This window comes from Cygnus olor, chromosome 3, assembly GCF_009769625.2.
Source record: "Cygnus olor isolate bCygOlo1 chromosome 3, bCygOlo1.pri.v2, whole genome shotgun sequence".
Taxonomy (NCBI): Eukaryota; Metazoa; Chordata; class Aves; order Anseriformes; family Anatidae; genus Cygnus; species Cygnus olor.
In genome coordinates, this window is record NC_049171.1 from 36,395,340 (window position 1) to 36,417,356 (window position 22,017).

The 22,017-nt window shown below is 39.9% G+C and overlaps 1 protein-coding gene and 1 long non-coding RNA gene across 5 annotated transcripts in view; one reads left to right on the top strand and one right to left on the bottom strand.

The window, feature by feature from the left end:
* IBTK (inhibitor of Bruton tyrosine kinase) overlaps positions 1–6,603 on the bottom strand; it is a 55,531-nt gene extending 48,928 nt beyond the window's left edge. Inside the window, exon 1 of one of the 4 annotated variants that reach the window (XM_040554017.1) lies at positions 6,376–6,603. The gene's annotated coding sequence lies outside the window, so the exon portion shown is untranslated. The remainder of the gene's footprint in view (positions 1–6,375) is intronic. The other 3 variants (XM_040554019.1, XM_040554020.1, XM_040554018.1) reach the window with 3 other exon arrangements.
* A 161-nt stretch (positions 6,604–6,764) lies between these two features.
* LOC121068662 lies at positions 6,765–20,953 on the top strand. Its single transcript, XR_005819018.1, has 3 exons — positions 6,765–8,260; positions 19,478–19,653; positions 20,283–20,953. It is a non-coding gene; the product is annotated as an uncharacterized LOC121068662 (long non-coding RNA).
* Positions 20,954–22,017: the final 1,064 nt, after the last annotated feature.

Here is a 22,017-nt window from a genome sequence, read left to right on the forward strand (position 1 = left end):
CATGAAAGATGGATAAATAAAAATGTTAACAAATCCTCAAAAAAAAAAAATCTATCATTCCAGCTCAGCAGTCAATGTAGACCTGCATAAGTATAGCCATGCATGCTCCACTCCTTGCCCTCTCCCCAAAAGCCTGTTGATCTCAGCTTCCTTTGTTCTCAGGCGCTGAACATATAACAACATTTTGCTACTGCCTCTACCTGCAAAGATACTTCAAGGAAAAATGACTGGAACAAAAATCAGAAATCCCAGTCCTCCTCCTGTTTCAAGAATTATCATTGATTGCCACACAGTTTAAAGCGATCAGTGTAAAGCAAATGCTAGTGATGGAATCTAAACTTTTGAGAGAATAAACAAACTAATAAATAACCCACAGTTCTAATCCAAGAGCATTTAAACATCTCATGACAAAGCCTCCAACAATTATTTTTCCTCCTCATTCAGAAGGGATTAAGTACTTGGATTGGAAATCTACAGATCACAGTTGTTCACTAGGTACTTTCAAAAACAATTTAAGAGCAGTGGAGAAAAAGTCTTTATTCCCTATAATTTAGTCCCTCATCTGTCTGGGAGCAACATTCAAAAACGTTTCTGACTTTTAGATTGCCATTGCATCACACACTCTTCTAAACAGCAATCATTCTAAAACTTATTTGAACATCTATAGGAAAAACATCAGAAGTGCTATTATTATCTTCAAACCACTTTGTCATATTTCATCAATACTCCACTAGGCAATAAAATCATGCTGTGGAAGAAGTAGGAATTTCACTTCATGCCTTGTGAAGCGCATATTACGTATTATTAATTTTTAAGACATTGCTAGTAGTGCTACAAAGAAAAGTAAACATAAAAAGCATGAAGAAAAATTCCTCAGGGAAGTCATAAATAAAGTTGACTAATCTGTTAGGCCCAGTGGAACGAAATGGCACCACCACCCAAGGCAGCAGCCCTGCCATGCCCCACGGCATACCTTCCCTTGGCAAATCTCATCTATTTACAACACTGAACTGCACGGGTAAAGGGTTCAAGAGAACGTACATCCTGGTTCCAAAAACGTGCCATTACAAGAAAGGAACAGACGGGCAAGAGAAAAACTGCTTCTTTAAAACACCTGAGCTCTAGCCTAAGGAACCAAACACCAAAACACTGTGGACAACAAACCAATTATCAAAAGGATGAAAAGTCTTCAAATAGACAGAAATACAACCCTGCCTACCTCACACGAATGCCATTATGGTGATACTTACTGCAGCTATGTGAAACATGACTCTGCTGAATTACTTCTTTGTAAGTCATCCTAACCCAGCCCTCCTTTTCTATAAACATTGCAACACTAGGTACTATATTTGTACATCGATACATGCACCTTGCGTTTCAAGACAGATGGCTGTCACTCAAGGTTTCAACCCTCCACAATAATGACACATCAATAACACAGTCACATTATTACAATATCTGAAAGGAGTTGATAAGCAGATCTTGCTGTTTTGAAATATGAAGTAGGTCCTTAAGTGAAACCTTTCAACTTTAAAATTGTGAAGTGATGCTCATGTCTGCGTGAAAATCTTGCGATTGCTGTCAAAATGCTTAGTTCTAGTATATGTCTCAGCTTAATGACCAGCACCTAAAACAAGCTCAAAATGGGTACAGCACCAGCAGATACTTCTATAGACGTTTCACCATTATCTAAATTCATGCAATAACACTAGTGTCTTCCTAACACTGCAGTTATTGAAAGGCAAATATGTAAGTAAGATTAACACCCTTTAAACATTTTTACGATACAATGGGTTGGAATTCAAATTCTTCTTAATTAGCATTTTCATTATAGAAAAAAGTTGACACAAAATGGAGGAATTGGAACAATACTCAGACTATCTCGAAGATGTCTTTATTTCAGCATCAAGTGGTTTTCTGCATTTTCCCCCAAGAGACACGAGCTACTTAGTACAATATTCACAGCCCAAGAAAACTTAAAAAGATTACCGCCAAGCTGGAGGCAATTGCAAAGCAGGAACAAAGCCTTTGTGGTATCTGGCCTCCTGGAAGTGAGACCTCCTACTCGGCTCTTTCTCTAGAGAGGGCCAAGCACCACCGCTCCTCAGCTGCCAGCCTCCCTCCAAGCAGAGCTGCTTTAAAGGAATGTTTTCTCTTTACATGCTACCAAGTATAAGGGCTATGGATAGAGAGGAGCCCTCTGACTTTACAGAGTCAGAATTCCTCCAGCAGGAGAAGTCTCTACCTACTATGCTGTCTCAAATTTCTGTTTCTTTCAAGGAGTTACTGCAAATAGGCAGAAATTTGTCACTCTTACGAAGTCTAAGCTCAAAGCTGTCACATCTCTCTCAAGTATGAAACTAAGATCCTACACATCTGTCAGAGTAAGCTAAGAAATCCTATAACAACTAAGGATGACAATGGTACATGTCTATTCCTGCAACCATCAGAGTGCATCTTGAGATTCTGTTCAATGTTTGGAACAATAAACAAAGCAGGCAGAAGCAGCTTCCCACTGGGGAACTCTAGAAGTCTCGCAGCACATCAAAGCTGCTTACAAGGGATTGCTGGTGGGTTAGGGGTCTTCTAGTTCAAGGGTTCTGTTGAGCTTTCTCATTATCTGAGATGCTTTCCAGAAGAGAGAAAAATATATAATCAATTATATTCTGGTAACATGAAATCTCAGAACAATAAAGCCTGAAGAAAGAGGTGCCAGCATAGAGGCAGCCTTAGGAACTCCCGATCTGTTTCCTGGTCACTGTCTTCAGAAGCCAAATCCAGCAATGGCAGAGCGTATCCAACAACATTTTTGTGATGTCTGGAACACTGACAGTCAGCACAGAGAAATCACGAGCTAATAGGCAAAGGAAAATACCAGACTGTTCACAGCCACTTCTGCACGATCTTATTCTCTATTAACACTTTCTTTTTTTTCATAAAAAGCGTTTCCACACACACCTGGCTTAAAAGTACAGGGGTGCTCTCAGAAGAGAAGGGTAACCAACACCTACCTGGCATTTGCCACAAACAGACACTGAAAGTGCCAGCCTGCGAGGTGCACACACATTTGATACTGGAATTCATGTCTACGGTATTTCAGATTCTTCCTGAGGACAGCCTATTATATCGAACAATCAGAAATTATGTCTACAAGAAAAAGTACTGTATCTAGCAAAATCTGGCTAACACGGACGTGGACACCATACCAAGGCAGTGGCCAACTGCTGGGTAGTTTCTTTGTTGTTGTTCCCAATAGCACAAAAGACAATGGCCCTGGCACAGAAGTGAAAGAGAAAACAAGAAGAGATTCCGGCAGGGAGAATTCAATGCTCCATGAGGACAGACTGCTGGGCTTGCATCTCCCATGTGCACTGCATTACAGTAACTCAGCTGCTGAAAGAGCGATATGGCTTTGAAACCCAGCTTCTGGATGCTTTAATAAGAACATATTTCTTGAGACCTTATTTAATCATTAAATTAGCGTAACCTGTCCTCATCCCATTCACTGTTCTGTTTTTTTTTTTCTTTTTAATTTATTTTTAAGTGGTATTGATTTTTTTCTAACTAACAATTGCATCCAGGATGCACTTGGTGAAAAATTACCTGATGTTGGGCTCTCCTATAATCAAAGTGTGTAACGGTTTCTATTTTTCATAAAAGAAAGAAGACTAGAGTTTTCTTTGTCAATACTAATATCCCTCTTTTTTTTTTTATTAGTGTAAATAACATTGCTTTTAAGAAAATGCAAAATTCATTCACTCTTTCTTTTGATAGTAAGTTGCTAGAAGCTTAAACGAAGACTTATGACTGGCAACATCAGACTTCAATATGGTAAATCGAACCTACTAAGTGCACTGTGAGTTCTTAAAGATTTCCAGGGTGTTTTTTTTTGCTTTTGTTTTGATTTTCGAACCAGTATACTGATATTTACTAATATTCTCCAAGTTAGTCCATTCACAGTGGTTTCATAACATTACAGAAGACCTGTAGACATAACAGCATGGGAAATCTGAAAACTTTACTAATCAAGTAATCTGCTTTGTGAAGTAATCATAAAAAAAGATTACAGCTTACAGAATTGAAGACCTGGTTGTTTGCTAGCATGTTACTGATTTTCCAGGATCTTCTGATGACTGAAGTCTTACTTAAAGACATTAACACATGTTAGAGTAGCAGTTTAGAATCTGACAAAAGGGACTAGCAAATTGAAGCTAGGTGGTAAGGCGGTAGATGTAGCACTGACATTAAGCAATGTATCCTCAAGGATGCATAGCAAGATGCCAATGAAGACAGATGAATTCCTAGATAAATAACAGCAAACACACCCTTGAGCTATAAGCAGCACATTGACCAAGGCTTTAAAGAAGAGCGAGATTACTTCTAATTCCTACTCAGAAGATTACATCTCCATAAAGCATTTAACCTGTTCAGAAATCCTCTACACATTTGCTGGAAGTCTGAACACATCAATCAAGATTATTGAACCCCCTGAACAATATTATTTGAACATATTGGGGGGGCGGGTTTGTGGTGTCTGAGTATCAAAAAAGGGGAAATTAAGAAATTTAAGCTAGATGCCATCTCCAGGTGATTTGGAAACAAGATGGTCCCAAATTGAATCCTAAAAACATAGTTTTCTCAACAATTTTAATGGGGCATTGCATACAAGACATGGAAAGTAATGGTTCTGCTCTTCTCAATACACAAAGCAGCAGGTAGAACTCTGCCTCTAGTTCAGATATTAAGTTTTAAGAGAAGCAGGTAAGTGGAAGACGACTGTGGAAAGAGCAATTAGGATTCAAACGGTTTACAAAACAACCTGTGAGTACAGCCTGAACAAACAGGATCTGTTTTATCCCTCAGCTGTGCTTTCTACAGACCACAGTCTTCAAACAGGAAGGTTATTTACAAAAAGAACAAATATCAATCTGTTACCCCTGACAGTGGAGTACGTACTCATTCATTCAAATTTCACAGAAGATTAAGATTATGTCATGAATCACTTTCAAAAGATACGCTGATCGCAAATAAGGCTACCCACAGGTATTCTCAAAACGGACTAGACAAGCAACCTGGCAAATTTTAAATAGATATCACCTGCCTAGAAGTAAAGCTACGGACAAAATTCAACTGAATTTATAAAATAACAGGTTCCACTATGCCTGCTATGCTCCCTTAGTTGCGGCAAATCCAAGCTGCTGCATTTACTAGGCTGGGGCTTCTCTGCTACCACTTAGAAACCCTGCAGCTGGTGGCCTTTAGATGTTCTCCAGACTTTCTGCAACTTTTGCCTTTGCAGTGAGGACAGCAGAATCCTTATGGGGATGAGACAATCAGTGATTCAGCCTTTTGACATAACTTCTTTCTTTAAGAGAGTGCCAACGACTCTAGCCCATTTGCTCCCAAGACTGCTAACAAACACTCTGAATCGAAGGCAGACGGTCTGTCAAACAAGCACCAAAGTATCACTGAGCACTAAATTCAGCTGCAACACCTCAGAGAAGTTCAGCTTATCAGAAATAACAAGGTATCTCTGTTAACAGCTCATGAACAGGAAACTGTGAAATACCGTGCTTCGCTTTTCTGGAAACAGTGAAAACTACATAGTTTAATAGCATTAGCAAAAAATTAAAACGTAGAAAAAATGGTAACACAGAAGCACAGTTACACACATTTCCACAATACACTGGGATCCTGCTCTAGATTTTAAGAATATCTGTCTTTCAGTAAAAGTGAAGAGTAACGAACCAAGAGTGCCTTCTAGAATTTCACTGTATTTAAAGCTCCATGAGATAAATAAATCAAGTCTTAGACTTCGCAGACTTTTCTGTATGAACTCGGAACTTTTAGTAAAGTGTTGTTAAAAAGTACCCACATCAGATGTTCCTATGTGCTTTTATATTTACTTTTTGTAAGCCCCAAGCTGTGGTCCCTGAAGACAGACAACTACATTGACCACGTCAGCAAGGAAAGGGCCGGACGCCGAAGATCAGGTGGCCGGCCTCAACAAGGCCACACACAGACATTTTTTTGACCCAACTAGGCGATTTCAACTCTCCAGCGCTCAACGCTGCAGCTCGGCAGCAACACCGTGAGCTGCTACCAGAGGCAGCAGGCAAACACCCCCGGGAGGGCCAGACACAGCAAAGGCTTCCCAGGAACCTCCAGCTAAGGAGAGCGGAGGCTGCCGCCAGCGCCTGACGCGTCTCTCAGAGCCAGCCCCAGACTTTGGGGGGCGGCAGGGGGGTCGGTGGCCGCTTTAAGAGCCACGTAGCGCGGCAGCGAGAACCGCGCGGCTCCCCGGCTGTCCCAGCGGAGCCCCCCCCGGTGTCCCCGTCCCGGTCCCCCCGGACACACCGGCGGCCCGCCCCTTACCAGTCGCTAGATGAATGGACTCGGCCGGGCAGGGCGTGAGGCGCGCTGGGCAGCGCGGGGGCTCATCCTCAGTGACGCCGGGGCAGGGCCAGGCCGCTACGGGTACCGCGGCACCTCAGCAGGAGGCGGCGGCCGGTGCCAGCGGAGCAGCGAGCGGCGAACGAACAGCGGCCGCCGCACCCCTGAAGAAGCAAGCAGCCGATTGGCCGAGGCGCCGCCGCAGCTCGCGCGCTGATTGGCTGCGGCTCACGCCACGGCCACGCCCGCCGCGGCGGAGCCCGGATTGAGTGACAGGCAGGGTGGAAGGGGGCGGGGCCTGCGCGTCACGGCTGTGGAGGGACGCCGTGAGGCGGGCAAGGGTTAAAACAAAATGGCGGCCGTGCTACCACGGGGGGGCGCGCAAGGGTTAAAACAAAATGGCGGCCGCGATCGTAGTCCGCGTGGTATGCTGAGCGCGGGAAAGGACAGCGGGGAAGGAGCGAGTGAGGGAAAAACGTATAAGGTGGTTCACGGGTTTTTCCTGTCAGTTTTCATGGGAAAAGGAAAATTGTGGCCACGCAGCTAGAAGCGTTGGCTGCGATATCGTGAAACACTATCAATTGGTAGAATGAAACAGGCAAAGGGCACAGGCCCCTGCCTAAAAAAAGTGTTAAAACCATCTCGGAAGAATTATTATCAGCATCTGAGGCTGTCCCAAAGGAACAAAAGGTGAAGAGATGCAGCTTGCCTGGCTATGAGCAAAATTTCTGATAGGGCAGCGCCTCTCTGGGAGGTCTCAAGCACAAATCATTAAATAACCCATCTGTAGGTCTCTAGGAAATAAAGAAGTAAGAGAAAGCATCCAGAAGGCTTTATCGAGACAGATTGTCTGAAGCCAATGAAATTTCTCACTGACACTGCAAGTGGTCTAGTTTACATGATACACCTTGATTTTTCTGAGGCTTTTGACACCAACCCACAGGGCAGTCTCGTAAGCAAGCTTGTTAAGTGCACAAGGATTTGACAAATCAGTCTTGCAAAGTAATTACCTATGGTTCACTTAGTGGGTGTCTGAAGTAAACTCCACTTATACTTTTTAAATATATATATATATATTTTTGGATGATGTAATAGGAGGTGCAAATTACAGTTTAATCTGGAATAGGATTTGGATTTTGCATTGTTGGGTGGGAAGCTAGGAACTAGAACAAGTAGTACCCAGTGTAAAATAGAAAAAAAAATACCACTTTTTTCAAAATAGAACGGAAAGACAGGCTGTATTAATGTTTATGCCAATGGCCAGAATTTCTCTGTGTTTATTTAACGCCACAATTTTATTACCAGATTAGTGAAAGCATTAAGGAGTTTAAAACAACCTAGCTATTTTTTAACCACAAAACATTTGAAGTTGAAAAAAAAAAAAAAAGTATTCTTCAGCAGCAGTTTAATTTGGGGAAAATTGAGTAGAAGTTGTGTGTAGGTGAATCACAGGCATTTTTTACTCAGGCCATCTGCCCCAGTTAATGTGAACTCTGCAGTCAGCCTTCTGTATTTCACTGTACAAAGTTCAGTTTGCCAAAAGTCATTCCTCTTTGTAACTAACCCTGCATACTGTGTGAAGTTTATTTATGCATTATTTTCCTAGTGATAGCTTCTTTCTCCTTCAGTCACGAACGTGTCTCAGAGGTGGCCTTGCTACAAGTATGCTGCCAGCTGGCCTACAAACAGTAATGACCATCTGGGGAGATAAGGAGGTCCAAATACAACTGAAGTCAGCCATAAACAATGCTTTGTTGTACAATAATAAATTCAAGTGAATAGCTTGGGCAGGCATTCTTTGGAGAGGTAAACAGCACAGTGGAAAGATCAAGGGGCTTAAAAGAGAACAAGGCCCAAGACAACAGTGGTAAGTTCTATATGAGAAAAATAATTTCTAACGTGCTGGAGTGCCTTTTAGGTGCTTACTCTTTCACACAGCTCAAAATACAACTGTAAAGAATAGAAAACTACGGGGGATACAGAAAACTTTGAAAATAATCATGAGTCATGAATAGGACCTGATGTAGTCCATTGGGTCAGAAAAAGCCTTGGCAGAATAACCAACAGTCTTTTAGCAATGGGTTTCAATGCAAAAGTTTGATCTCCTCTGCAGGAGTTTTAATATTTTGGTAGAAAGGCAGGATATTAACTACTTTACCTATTGTTTATTGTTGAGGCTTTCCTACTTGTCTTCAGCTCAAAGGCCTACAGTAGAAATTCCTTCTATCTTGCATCACCTCTGCAAGAGCAGCCAACCAATGAATGCCATTCACAGTATCAGGATGATGTAGTTTGATTTGCAGAGATATGTTGAGGTGATAAAATAACTTGTAATAAAACAAAAAAAGGCTAACTTGAACCTCTGTTTAAATTACTGGTTTTGTCAGTTTTGTTTTTGTTTTTCAGCAATGGAAAATTACAACGTAGTTGTGGAAAATATACTATTTTAAGCCTTTCAGGAGGCTTCATCTCCAAACAGTGGAGATGAAAAAACTGTAGCAAAACCCTGAAGAATCTTTCCTAAGTGGATGATCCAATATCAAGATTTTGGGGTTCTTGAAGCATGTAGTACATGTCTGAGAGTTTGGAACTGTTCATCTTTCTTTTTTTTTTTTTTTTTTTTTTTTTCAGTCTATGGTGGAAAGGTCTGAATTATCACAAATAAGTATGTAATTGTTGTATAGGAAAAAATATGTCTCTGACCATTGCAGTTACCTTTTATAATAAGAATAGATTTGTAGCCAAAAATCCCTCAGAAATGGAAAGAGCAACACTTAAAAAGGAAAAACAGTATACTTACCCATCTCCATAATTTGCAGAGGAACAACAGTTTTGAGAGTCTTAATCAGCCTCCAGAGTGTATTTTTTGTGTTAGTATGCATCTCAGTTCATTGCCTGTTGAAGGAGCTATAGATTGACTGTGCTCCAAATGTGTATACTCATTTAAGGTAAGGGGAGATTAACCTAGGCTATAGGGCAGACATTATCCCATTAGGCAGCTTTCCGGCAATCCATGAATCCTTTCGATCCATCCAGAACAGTCTGCAGAAATACTGAGTTCTGTGCCTTGTCTGCTGCGCCAAGCTTAGGTCAATGGAGGAATTAGGGGAGAAGGTGTAAGTCGTCGTAAAGAAAAAATGTACTCTGCACTTTGTGCTATCTCTGTAACAATCTCATAACAGATTATTGAGATTGATTCTGAATGTTGAAAAAAGATAGTAATTACTTTCATCAGCCAGTAATCCAAAAGTTCAGACTATATATCAAAAGTGAGCATAATTAATCTTTTTCCTTTTCAGCTACACTAAGAGTCTGGTGATGGATTTCTGCCTTCAAATTTCTATTTATGTGCCTCAGATGGCCTAATTATTACCAGTGTCCTCTGGAGCCTTGAGTAATAATTCTTATTGGCAGCAGTAATACTCTCCACTGAAAAAAAAAAAAAAAAATCAACTCCAGGCTTATCTTCTGCTCATACTAAATAAGTTTCCAACGATCTTTTTGTTTTATGAACTTGAAAAGAGCAGAAGAATATAAAATATTTGGAAATTTGTATTACAAAGCTAACAGAGGAAGATTCACTATAGCACCCCTTAGCAGGTAAAGCTTGTGCTTTGCAATGCAAAAAATAAACTATTTATCAGATAGCCACACACTCAAAAAAGCTATTTTTATTACCACTAAGGGATCTCCAAATACATAAACAAAATTGCATTTTGCTTTAAGAAACCCTATTAAATCAGAGAGACAGGTTTACTGAATTCTATATACCAATAGTGTCTGAGAAAATATGAAGTCTGAGGCTAAAATAGCACGGAAAGGAGGATGGTGACGTGTGGAGACTCCCTGAAGTCTACTCAGTCTTCTTCAGAGCTTCCCTGTGAAGGTAAAGTAGGAAATGAAGGTGCAAGGAGTATCAAGGAGCTTTCACTCAACAAGCTTCAGGAAAGCATTTTCTTCACCTTGCAAGACTGGGAACTCCAATGTAGCCAAGGCGTGTCAGATACTCTGACATCTCTTCTTTAACGCGTGATATCTCCAGAGCGTCAAATTAGACCCTGACAGCATTTCTGATATCCAAGGTATATTTTGTGTTACTATGCTAGTTCAGAGACACAGAAAGAATAGTTAGTCACGAGCAATACAAGCTGTGTTCAATAAGAAAGCAGTCCCACTTTTGTACAGAATTGCAGAGAATGCACAGAGAATGAAATCCCCACAGCCAGTAGACACACCTTTGCACTTACCTTGCAGTGCCATCTACAGTCTAAAAACTCGTCTGACACACAGATGATACCACAGTATTATTTGGTTAGCAGCTTAGAGTTAGCAGAGTAATTCTGCAACAAAACTTGAGAGCCCTGCTGTTTTGTTCATACTCAGAGCTCACTGAGTGTCCAAGGACTTAAGGCACTTGTCTTGAGCTAATCTCAGCTGTGCCAGTGGCACACTGAGTATTGTGTCAGATACTGGGGGCATGTTCATAATTCCTCATTCCCAGCATGGTCTGTCTCCATACAAAATCAGAGAGAGAATATGCTCCTCAGCTAGGACTGCTCAAAACAGGAATTTAACTTACCTGCTTTAAATTGTCCCTTGTATGAGACAGTTTCTGACCGTTGACTCAGTGCAAAATAGGGTGGAATGCGATTTTGTTTGTCCAAAATTGTGTTGAAACCTGTGAATGAAAGGCTGTATGTGAAATAATAAACATTTCATTACTTACAATTTGAGATTCACTTTTGCTTTAGTGTATGACGAAAGTACAAATGAAGATGCAGGCAAAACTATAAAAGGCATGAGTAGAGTTTCTTTTTCTACAGTTTTTAAAATAAAGCTGTGCCAAAATTGGGGTGGGGAGAGAAGGAGATGTTAAAAAGGTTCATATTTCCTCTCAAGTAATTCCAACTTACCCAGCTATCGTCTAGGACCACTTTAAAAAGGTCATGCATATGTACATTTATATTTCAGACAATGTATCAGGAAATATATAGAATATATACGTATACATTTTAAAAAGAAATGCATTATTTATTTTTTTGTTACGGATTTCAAGTTTGATTATAGCAATTTTGATACATCTGTCTCATTTTTCTGCTGCGGATTCTAACTACAAAACCAAGCAGCAGCGTATTTATGAACCACTGCTTTACAGTGCATAAATATACACTGTACTTTTTTATCACCACAGAACCGTGGCTATAGTCTTTAAGGTTACTGAAAATTTATGAGTATTTTTTTCATCGTGAAAAATGCATTTTCATATGCTACTGAATGTTCATTGTGTTTGGTACAGTGTTTGGCCACTAGATGCCACTGTCGAGACACATTTGCTTTCCTTTCATCCGGCTTCTCCATAGTCAGGAAAACCAAATTATGTATATACATATGTATGTGTATATATATACACATATATATATATATTTGTTAGCAGCATTTTGGAAAGCCTTGTTCTTAAAACAAGAATTGAAGAAACTCAATTTTCTAGTGAATATGGGATAGTTTCCTGAACAAGAACCAGGGAATATTCTTTTGAGACTACTGCAAGTAAATGAATTCATTTTGTATTTAGCCACTTTAAATAGTTGTGGTACCATTTAGAGCCAGTGAATTTACTTCACCTAATCACAACCTATTCAAATATTACAGATTCAAAAACAGGGAGAGAAGGTGAGATTTCTATTTAATGTTAGTTCTTCCCTAGTTTTTGCCAAGGTCCATTTGTCTGGGAAGATACGCCTTCCTCGCTTGGGTGAGAAGCCCCCATTCCTTCTCACATGACAGAAGGCTAATTACCAGCAGCCAGGGGAAGAGAAAAGGAGCCCATAAACTGGACTGTTCTTCTCCCTTCTTTTCCCAGCAGGGAAGAAAATAAGAATTTTCCCATTATCCTGCAGGTATTGCATGGAGTAGGACTCCATCCAGCTATCTGATGGGGACTAAAGCAAATCTGCAATCCTATTTCTAGACCTTGGAAACTGCAAATGCCCCTTAGTCATGTGCAGTTCTGAATCAAAGTGTGTCAACACATTCCCACATTTGTTTGGTCTAGTGGTTATCTGAACAGCTATCCACATGCTAAATATTACTCAGCTCTTGATGAGGTGCACTGCAGGCAGCGGTATCGCTTACAGCCTCGGCAGGGCTGGCAGAGCAGAAGCCTGACCTGAAGTGCAGACAGGGAAATGGTCACCCTGTGCTGTAATTCTGATCCCATTCTGAGCAAGCACAGTGCTGTTTTAATACGGCAAATAAAAGGACTTACGCTCAAAATCTCTAAGTGGCAGTTTAATGAAAGTTAACTTCAAAGAGTGAAATAAAAGGTGTAGTATTTCAAATTTTAAAAGATGCTAAAAATGCAGAGGCATTCATTCGTTCTTCATTTTAAAAGTCTTTTTATTTTTATTTTTTTAAGACTTTTAAATATATCTGTGCATACATCCTCCCTTACTGTTGTTGCTTGAGAGTTTGGTCAGGAGTCAATTGCTTCCAGAACATGTGTCCACTACTTCTTGAAAAACAGTCTAATCAGCTTGTTGCCTTTTAAAACCTTTTTTTAAACAGAATAAACCTGTGAGGGCAGATTACATGCAAGAGCAAATTAAGTTTTTACCAAACCAGTAAGCACTTGCTCAGGTCAGTGAAGATGTTGTAGGCTCACATCACAAGACCTACACTGCATCCTGAAGTGATGAATATTTCAAAAATACTCTCCTTTTCAACCCAAAGTAGACCAAATCTTGTTTTCACCAGAGCCTCAGAAACCTAATTTAGCACAACAGAGCAAACTGCAGCACGGACACGGGAGTGAGCATCTCAGGCAGAGGACAGGATGGAGAGGCAGGAGAAGAAAACCTCAAGGACCTGCCCTGCTCCCAGGGAGCACCTGCGGCTCCCACTGCATGGCCCCGCTGGGTCCTGACACTTGCTTTATCTCAAGGAAGGGACAGTAGAAGCAGTAGGAAGTGTTATTTTTCCTTTTTTTTTTTCCTCTCCTAATGGTCATACTTATTTGTTTGCCAGGTAGCCTTCCTCTCTCAGCTCTATTTTTGTAGAAAACAATACGAAGGAAGAAATAAAGATCATTTTTCATGTCGAAGCTCATTAAGCAAATTTGATTCAGCTCTCCTCCCCTCCAAAAAAAATAAATAAATAAATATTAGGAAAGGAGCAATGTAACTCGTGAGCCAGTTTTCCCCTATACTTCAGTAACATCCTTAATGAGCTGAACTGTGAGAAATTATTTTTGTACACCTTTTGGTTCCCTTAGTGAAGAGTTCTCAGCAATGCCTTACCTCAGCATTGTCTTATGTCTTGGCTCAGCTATGCAGCAGCACAACAAAACCTTTATTATGTCCTTACCAGTGCAGGCATATTTTAGCCTAAGTGGCATTATGCTGTCCTTCCACCAAAGCACTTGAAAAGAAAAGGCTGGGGCAAAAGATACTCAGAGGTGGTATTGGGAGCTCAGAGTCACATTAAGGAATATTTGAGTGATTGGTGTTGCACTGCTGTGAAAGGGATGAGACACAATACAAGATTTTTGTAATAAACAGGCCCAAATAGATGGGGTTTAATGGTAACGTGTAGTGTGTGATGATTCACTGGCTACTCTGTAGGACATTGCTGTTACAAGCCTTCCTCTGGGTCCTTTTCTTTCTGCATCCTGCTTTTATGTGACTTAAAGTTTCGTGCTCAGCCTTTTCCAGCCTGAGCAGATTACAGCCAGGTTTTTCTCAACTCCTGACAAAAAGCCCTGTGTTACCAGTGCAGACAATATCCTTGCACAACCGTGTGTTCCCGATACCAAAGCTGGCGTGGCTTTATGCAAAAGCCAGGCTGAAGGAGAGGAAAATAACAGAAATAAAAGCTGTTTCTTCTGAAAAAATAGGAAGGTTAATCTGTCTGCTGCAGTCTCTTTACGGAGTGTCTCCCTTTAGCAGCTAGTAAATCTCTGATCTGGGACTCAGCTGCTTCTCACATGAAAATGGCATATGCCACTGAACCTTCAGATGCCTCAGCACCTACAGATATTTTAAACTCATAAGCACTCGCATGTCCAGATGGTATAAGACTTAAACATAGTTTCTCTCTCACGCTGGGACTTGATTATCTCCTGTCTTGCTCTCTAAATTTCTTGTACTGCTTGTACCTTAAAATTTATACCTCTGTAAAACATTGCCATTTGGGTAAGGTGACACTACACGCACACCTGTAAGTGGCTGCATAGGATATGAAGTAGGAGAAAATTAGGTCTTCGTATCCCATCTGTCCTGCAGGAGGAAAAAACAATCTAGAGAGAAAAGGAGAATAGGAATTGCCAGCCAACTAGGACAGCGGGAGATAAACAAAACTATTATTCTCCCATCACTCAAGGAAGCAGAAAAAAGCAATCTGTAGTGAACCCAGACACTTCTTTTACGATTGCTTTTCACAGATCCCAAGATGTAAGTATTTCATGAAAGAAAGTCCATTAAAATGTTTTCAGGAGTTTTCTTCCTGAAAGCATATGAACCAACGTGATCCCCTTACCTTCAGCAGAGTGCTAGGTCACTCTCGCAGGCAGCAGTGATTCATTCTACAGCATGCTTACGTGGCATTTAATCAGTCTTTATCTGTGGACAGCAAGCACAGCAATGCCTATTCCAATATAGCTGAAACACTAGGCATCTGCCTCATGCACCTGAAAAACTGGTAGGGAGCTAATTTCTTCTCTCAGCACAAGAGAGAATAGTCCCAATGCCTCTGTCGAGCTGCAAGAGAAGTACTGAAAGGATTCTGAGTAAGGAACTGGGCTGCCAGCTGCCCATGCTGCTTGCATGGGGAGGGAGGAGAGCAAAGGAAGGGGACAAGACAGCCTCTTGTGAGGCTGAGCTGCTGGAAAAAGCTCAGGTCTGTGACCCTCTCACATGCCTAATTGGTCTTTTTTACCAGTATGTGTAGTACTCATGCAGCAGTACTCATTTATAGTGTTTGTACATATTTCAGATGTACATATATACAGCTTATAATCTAATCGTATACACAAATGCTATACCAGCCACCAAACAAACAGAACTGGCTCAATGTACTGTCACCCACCAATGTGTGACAGCTATGGCCCCTGCTAAAGCTGTTTCACCTCGAAATACTTTCTTGTTTTCCCCCTGCCCCCCCACCCAAATATATCAACATTTTAAGTCTTCAAGATAAACACATAAACTTTAATACACCTTATGAAGGATGTAGATAGAAAATGAAAGGAAAAGAAAAAATTGCACAAGCTCATAACTGTCAGCTTTTCCAAAATGTAAGCTTTGAAGCCATCCTGGGAGAAGTGGTGCTGACAGTTAAGAAAAAAAAAAAAATTCAACTGTGTTCACATATCTATTGATTGCTATGAAACATTAATACTTAATGCATCTTTTATATTGTCTAGAGGCTGCTCTTTATGGTCAGTTAAAGAAAACACTGGATATCTCCAGGATGCTCTCCACATTGCCGCAGAAGCTTTTCAACAGCTGACGAGTTTCTTTGTCAGTGCATGGAGTATCAGAGAGCTGTAGAAGTTGTAGACACATTCAGAATACCAAAATACCGAAAATGAAAAACTTCAGTAATAAAATGGTATGATCTAATGGTATGATCTAAGCAATACTATCTGATGAACAGGTTTAGTCAGGCTCCCAAGGAAGTCCAGAAGTGGAAGGGAGAAACTCATAAGGGACAGGGATGGTTTAAAAGAGTTCAGCATTAGCCTGACTCTGCTTGCATTGAAATCACTGCCTTGCAGAGGAACAATGTGTGGTAGATGTTTTTTTCTTGTTGTTGTTGTTTTGTTTTGTTTTGTTTGTTTGTTTTGTTTTGTTTTTGAAAGCAGCACCTTTAATCTTTTCTTATTCATTGCCTTTTTTTCCTAGAGGAAGGTTTTCTTGTGAGGTGATAGGCAAGTAGAAATATTCTAGTTGATACAAATACCAACACAGGTCTGATCTTTCTGTCTCTGTGTAGATACTGCCCAATGGCATGCAGCCCGCTTCATGGGACACAGCTAGGAACTGAAATGTAACATATGTGGCAGTTTGAAGTGTAGTCAAGCAACTTCTGTAATTTTAAACCCATTCTGACCTAGCAGAGTTATTTTCTTTCCATAATTATGTCCATCGGAACTGTAACAGGAGCTGTATCTCATATTGAAGAAATGCTACTTTAGCAAAAATGAACATGATAAAAACTACCTCATCAAAAATGAAAAATATTCAAAGATATTAAATTTTCAGTAAGAAACAGGTGAATAAGGTATCTTATTTGACATGCTTACAGAAAAAAAAAAAAAAAAAAAAAAAAGAAAAAGGAAAAAAATTGCAATCCAGTCCTGTAAAAGTGATTGGTCCCATAATACAAACACAGTCCAAGCAATCTGGCATGCAACAGAAATGAAAGCAGCTGTAGCAGGTCAACAGTATAGAAAACAAAAGAAGACAGTGTAAGAGATGTACTTTAAATAAAATGAAAAGTTCTGGTTGATTTAAAAACTACAGAATGAGATCACTTCACTGATTGCCAAGGCTCTTTGACAGTGCATGAAACAGCCCAACATAGCTCGTAGATGGGAAACCAACATTTCCATATTTCACAACAAGACCAGTTTCAAGCAGGCAAATGTCACTGCCAGTGAGAAAGTGTTTGTTTACTCCAAAAAGGCACCTGTGAAGTGGCTGAGGCTACTGGCTAAGATACCCATATTGCAAAGGCTTTCTATTACAGACCTCCTCTCTTCCACATAGGATTGAGGTGTATGTGGACCCATTCTCCTTTAAAATGAGGAGGGCTTTATCCATGAGAAAGTAGGTTTGTACCAATCCAAAAATATAAATGGGTCTGAATGTGTAAATATAAGACAGGCTAGTTTTCCCAAACCAGAAAAGTTTTATTACTGCAGGTAGACAAGCCAACCACTGAGATGTAGAAAGTCAATAGTGGGCTTAACTAAGAATTCTCCTCGCAAAATTCACTTGACATCTTTGCCTAAAAAAAAAAAAAAAAAGTTTCAGCCTTTAGCAAACATAATGCAAACACAGAAAAGATGCTTTGTTCAAATCTTCCCCAAACTTTGAGGTAATGTTATGTTTTCAATTAACTGAATGAAATACTAGTTCTCTTCCCCATCCAGCTAAAGATCTGTACTATACACGATTAAGATTTACCTGGCCATGACTAGCTCTCTTGCCTTCTAAAGTTCAACATCTGACCTTCTCACACACTCAGTATTCCTTTCTACAAATTATTTTTATTTTCAAATTAAATAATTCAAGCACTTTTTTCTTTTTTTTTTTCTGTCTCATATATGAAGCTGTCATTAAAAAGTAAGTCCAGGGTACATTCTCCCCATTTATGTTTCACTGTTAAAGGATTAAAGGCATTGCCTAAACAATGAATAAACCTTCTTGAAGACCACATTTGACAAGGTAAGGCATGAGATTTAGTAACGTAACCCAATTTACATTTTTTTTCTGCATTATAGGCTGGATAGTAAAATTTAAGCAACAACAAAAAATGCTAGTTCTATTTTTTTGCTATCCCCAAGGGAGATATTTTGATATTATATGCAGCATATTAATTTCTTAAGTAGTGCTATTCTATTATCAGGAAACTGCAACCAGTATAAATCTGCTTTGTAGAGGTGCTGACTGTGAATATTGGGATGGAAGTATCTCTGTAACCTAGAAATAGTTAGAAGTCTTAAAAAGTGCCCTGCCTCAAGAATTTATCTACTTACGATGAATAAATTAAACTCCTGGAACCACAAGGTTAACATTTGCTAAGGTGAGGGTTTTGTTTGTTTGTTGTTTGTTTTTCTATTTTCTGTGTGAATTCATATTCACACAAAATCAGAATCTGAATTCATGTTATGATGGCTTATTCATTAGAATATTATCATTTATCCAGAAGAAAGCAAACAAAAGGCCTTAACTGAGGAAGAAATAATGAGAAGAGTCAACATGTTCTAGAGAAAGCAGAAAAGGAAAAGAGAAAGAAAGAAAGAAAGAAAGAAAGAAAGAAAGAAAGAAAGAAAGAAAGAAAGAAAGAGAAGGAGAAAAAGAAAGAAAGAAAGAAAGAAAGAAAGAAAGAAAGAAAGAAAGAAAGAAAGAAAGAAAGAAAGAAAGAAAGAAAGAAAGAAAGAGAAAGAAAGAAGGAGATAAAATGATTGTGCTAGCTTTCAATGTTCCGCATCTTCACCAGTGTAAACATGGCAACTATAAAACCTGGGAATTACTTCATCCAGTCTGAATTGAAAAACTATTTAATTCTGAGCCTGCAATGTGAGCAATTGTGTAATTAGATGAAAGCATTTCTACAGAGCTCCTGCTCCCATTAAAAACATCTGCAGTGTCACATTACCTGTGGCATTCATGACTCCACAGTGTTGTCTGTCTCATGCACATTTGGTTAAGATGCCAGTTCAAGCTTTTCCTGAGAGATTTTCTACATATGTTTTCCTTCTCTACTTACACGGACTCATTTTATACACTGGTCGACACCTTTAAAAAGTAATCACATGCCATCCCAGACAAACGTATAGGTAGGTAATGTTCCATCAGCAGGCATCACACAGCCAGGGTTTATTTGTCTTTCAGAGAGACTTAGGAGACCACTAATGAGATGCTGAGAGTTACGGCAAAGCACAAAATCTTCAGTGACCCACCTGTTTTGGGGGAACTGTTACTGCTTTACCAAGGCACTAAAATCCTTGACTCATGAAAGTGTGGTGTGTGCTCCAGTAAGGCAGCACCATGTTGTCACTGGGAGTGTGATTTTACAAGTACCCATCCCTGAAAATGCTGCTGTTTGTTCAGACTACAAGATAAAAGTGATTAAAAGCACCTCTATGTGGGGGTAAAGGATGGCACTTAAAGTCAAGCTGTGATCTGGAATACTTTCCCAGGACACTGCATGTACCCAAGTAAAGGAGTCAGCAGAGGCTATGCCTGGCCCTGTGTGGGAAGGAATGGAAGGAGCAGCTGAACACCCTGGTGGGAAGCTGAGAGGCACTCAGGGCTCTCTTTCCACCCAATGACTGGACTCATACAGTCTTTTATTTCAGAGAACTGCCAGAACTTGATGGAAGCTTGATACTCAAGACACACAAAGCTCTGATCCCCAATTAATCCTTCTACCAGGAATAACCGATTGAGATCCCAAAGACTGGTGACCATTTTGAACTCATGGAACAGCAGTACGAAGAGAGTGATCCCAAAGTGCTGCTTCTCACACGGCCAGGTAAGAAGAGCTTATGGTGCAGTGAAACCATGCTTATCAAACAGCGGTGGAGGGATGGCAGATGTCAGCCACTTCTGAAAACAAAAGTCAGAAACATAAATGAAGCAGCCTCCATCTTTACCGTACATTTCAGTGTAAGGGTAGAGATACCTGAATTAGCTCAAAACAGGTCAACTGAGATACTTTGAGCTTTCAACGCAGCCCCAAAAATCAGCCTCTGGCAGTGGGCATTGTGTACTTGGTTTTCCACTGGGTGGCTCCACTGGGTTTGAGGTACACAAATGTATTCTTTCCTGAAGGAACAGCACAAGAATACAGGCTTTTGAAGCAGGTCTAGCCAACACCAGAGCTCCTAGCAGCGTCAAATGAAATTTTGTCCAAGGCCACTCTTTTTTCTCCTGCATTTTTCCAGCTATTGAATTTGCCTTTGTTCTCCTGTGAGCCTGAACTGTGACTTGGCAACGTGAGATTGGCAAAGTGAAGGCATTTTTCACTCTGATACTGGATGCTGGACAAAATACCAGCTGACTGGAGATTCAGCTGTCATAGCATATAAAAGCTACCTTTATCTTATGTAGAAGCAATAGAATATTACTTTTTTAATACTTTTTTTTTTTTTTGAGTTTCAGTTGGAAACACAGTGAAGAACAAATGAATGCATCCTGGTCCTTTTTTTTCCTGCCTCATCTGGTTCTGGCTTGCAGCAGTTGTTTGAAGATACGTGAGTCTGCAGTTTGCCTAAGCATGTTGGAAAGGATGAATTGACTGGAAGGAATAAATGAAATACTGAAAGTGTGAAAAAGTGAGCAGGCTGCTTTTCTGTGACTGTAGAATTGTAGGAAAAAAAGAAAAAAGAAAAAAAAAAAAGTTTTACTTGTAGCCTCAATAATGCCAAAGATTACACAGCTTCTATTCACTAGAATATGAACATATAAATGTAACAAGCCGTGTCCCTGCATTTTTGCAAATACTAAGAACTGGTTTTTTCACAGTAAATAGTAAATTCTGAAAATGTTTGCCATTCAAGACAGCACTGGCAGCCTAATACCTGACCCCAGCTTAAATGAACCCAAGACCTCCCCACCCAGTGTGATCAATCCCCAGTTATGGTAATAAACATCATCAGCAGATTTATATTAAAAGCAATAAAACATTTCCAGCACTGAAAACTTCAGTGGGATCTTTTTCTCAGTATGACCTAAAGATGATTTAGCCCTGTTAACAACTGCTTCCTGGCCATTTTCCCTGGCACCACATTAATTTTAAAATGTCATGTTTATTTACTTGATATCATCATCCTGAACTTCAGAATAATTTTACCTACCTGTAAAAGAAACAACTATTGTCAGCTTGGATCTAATTTTGTGCCATAAATCTCTCCAAGCAGAAAAGCCTGAGCAAGAATGTCTTTCCTACATTGCCTACACCACCACCTTTGGAGGCTCAGCCAGGCCAGCACTTGTTACAATGACAACTCTGCTGTGTTTTAAGTGATGCATCTTTTTTTTATTTTATTTTTTTTCAACATCTCATCACAAAAAAATAGTTTAATTCAGCATTTAAAAACATCTTGTAGAAGCAGATTTCTCCCAGTTATGGGAACTCCATGTATGCTCATGTTGCCTTGAGATTAGAAGCAGATGGAAGCTTTTTTTTCCGGTTCTTTCTTTTACCTTTCTGGGGTATGAACAGTAGGAAAAGGGACGTGGGGAATGATAGCCCTAGTCTGTACTGTAGACTGTGACTGTTCTGTCCCAAATATCGGTCAGAGCAGTCTCAGTTATTTTCTGCTTTCCTCAATCCTCATGAAATAAATTGTAGGTATACATGGTTCACCCTAATACTACTCTTCAACGTGTTGCATGTCCATACCACAGTTCCATTTAGGTCATCTGCATCCAAAGAAGGGAAAAGGCTTCAGAAAGCCATTTTACCCATTAGGGCACATTTACCCTGTGAATATGGCACAAGGAGGTCCTAATAAAACAAAGAAACAACACAGAAACTTTATCTGCAGCACTTACATGGTGTGTGCTCCCAAGAGTTTACTCAACAATATCAAGCATACACTGTGGTGCTGAAATGCATTGATAGCCACGTATAGATCAAAATCTAAAATGAATGGGCTTGGCATTAAGGCATCTGTTGAATTTTAAGAGCTGGAAGTTTTAAATTCATTAATAAATATTTGTTAATAAATATATGCAGGTGAACGAAGAATTTCATAACTAAAAATGGTCAAAAAAATAAAATAATCTCCCAGAAACACGTTCAAATAGTTTTTCTTGTCATGTTAGTTACATGGCAGGGAAAGACAGATGAAAAATATTTTTTTAATGTTTTCTGTTTCTCTTCCTGTTCAAA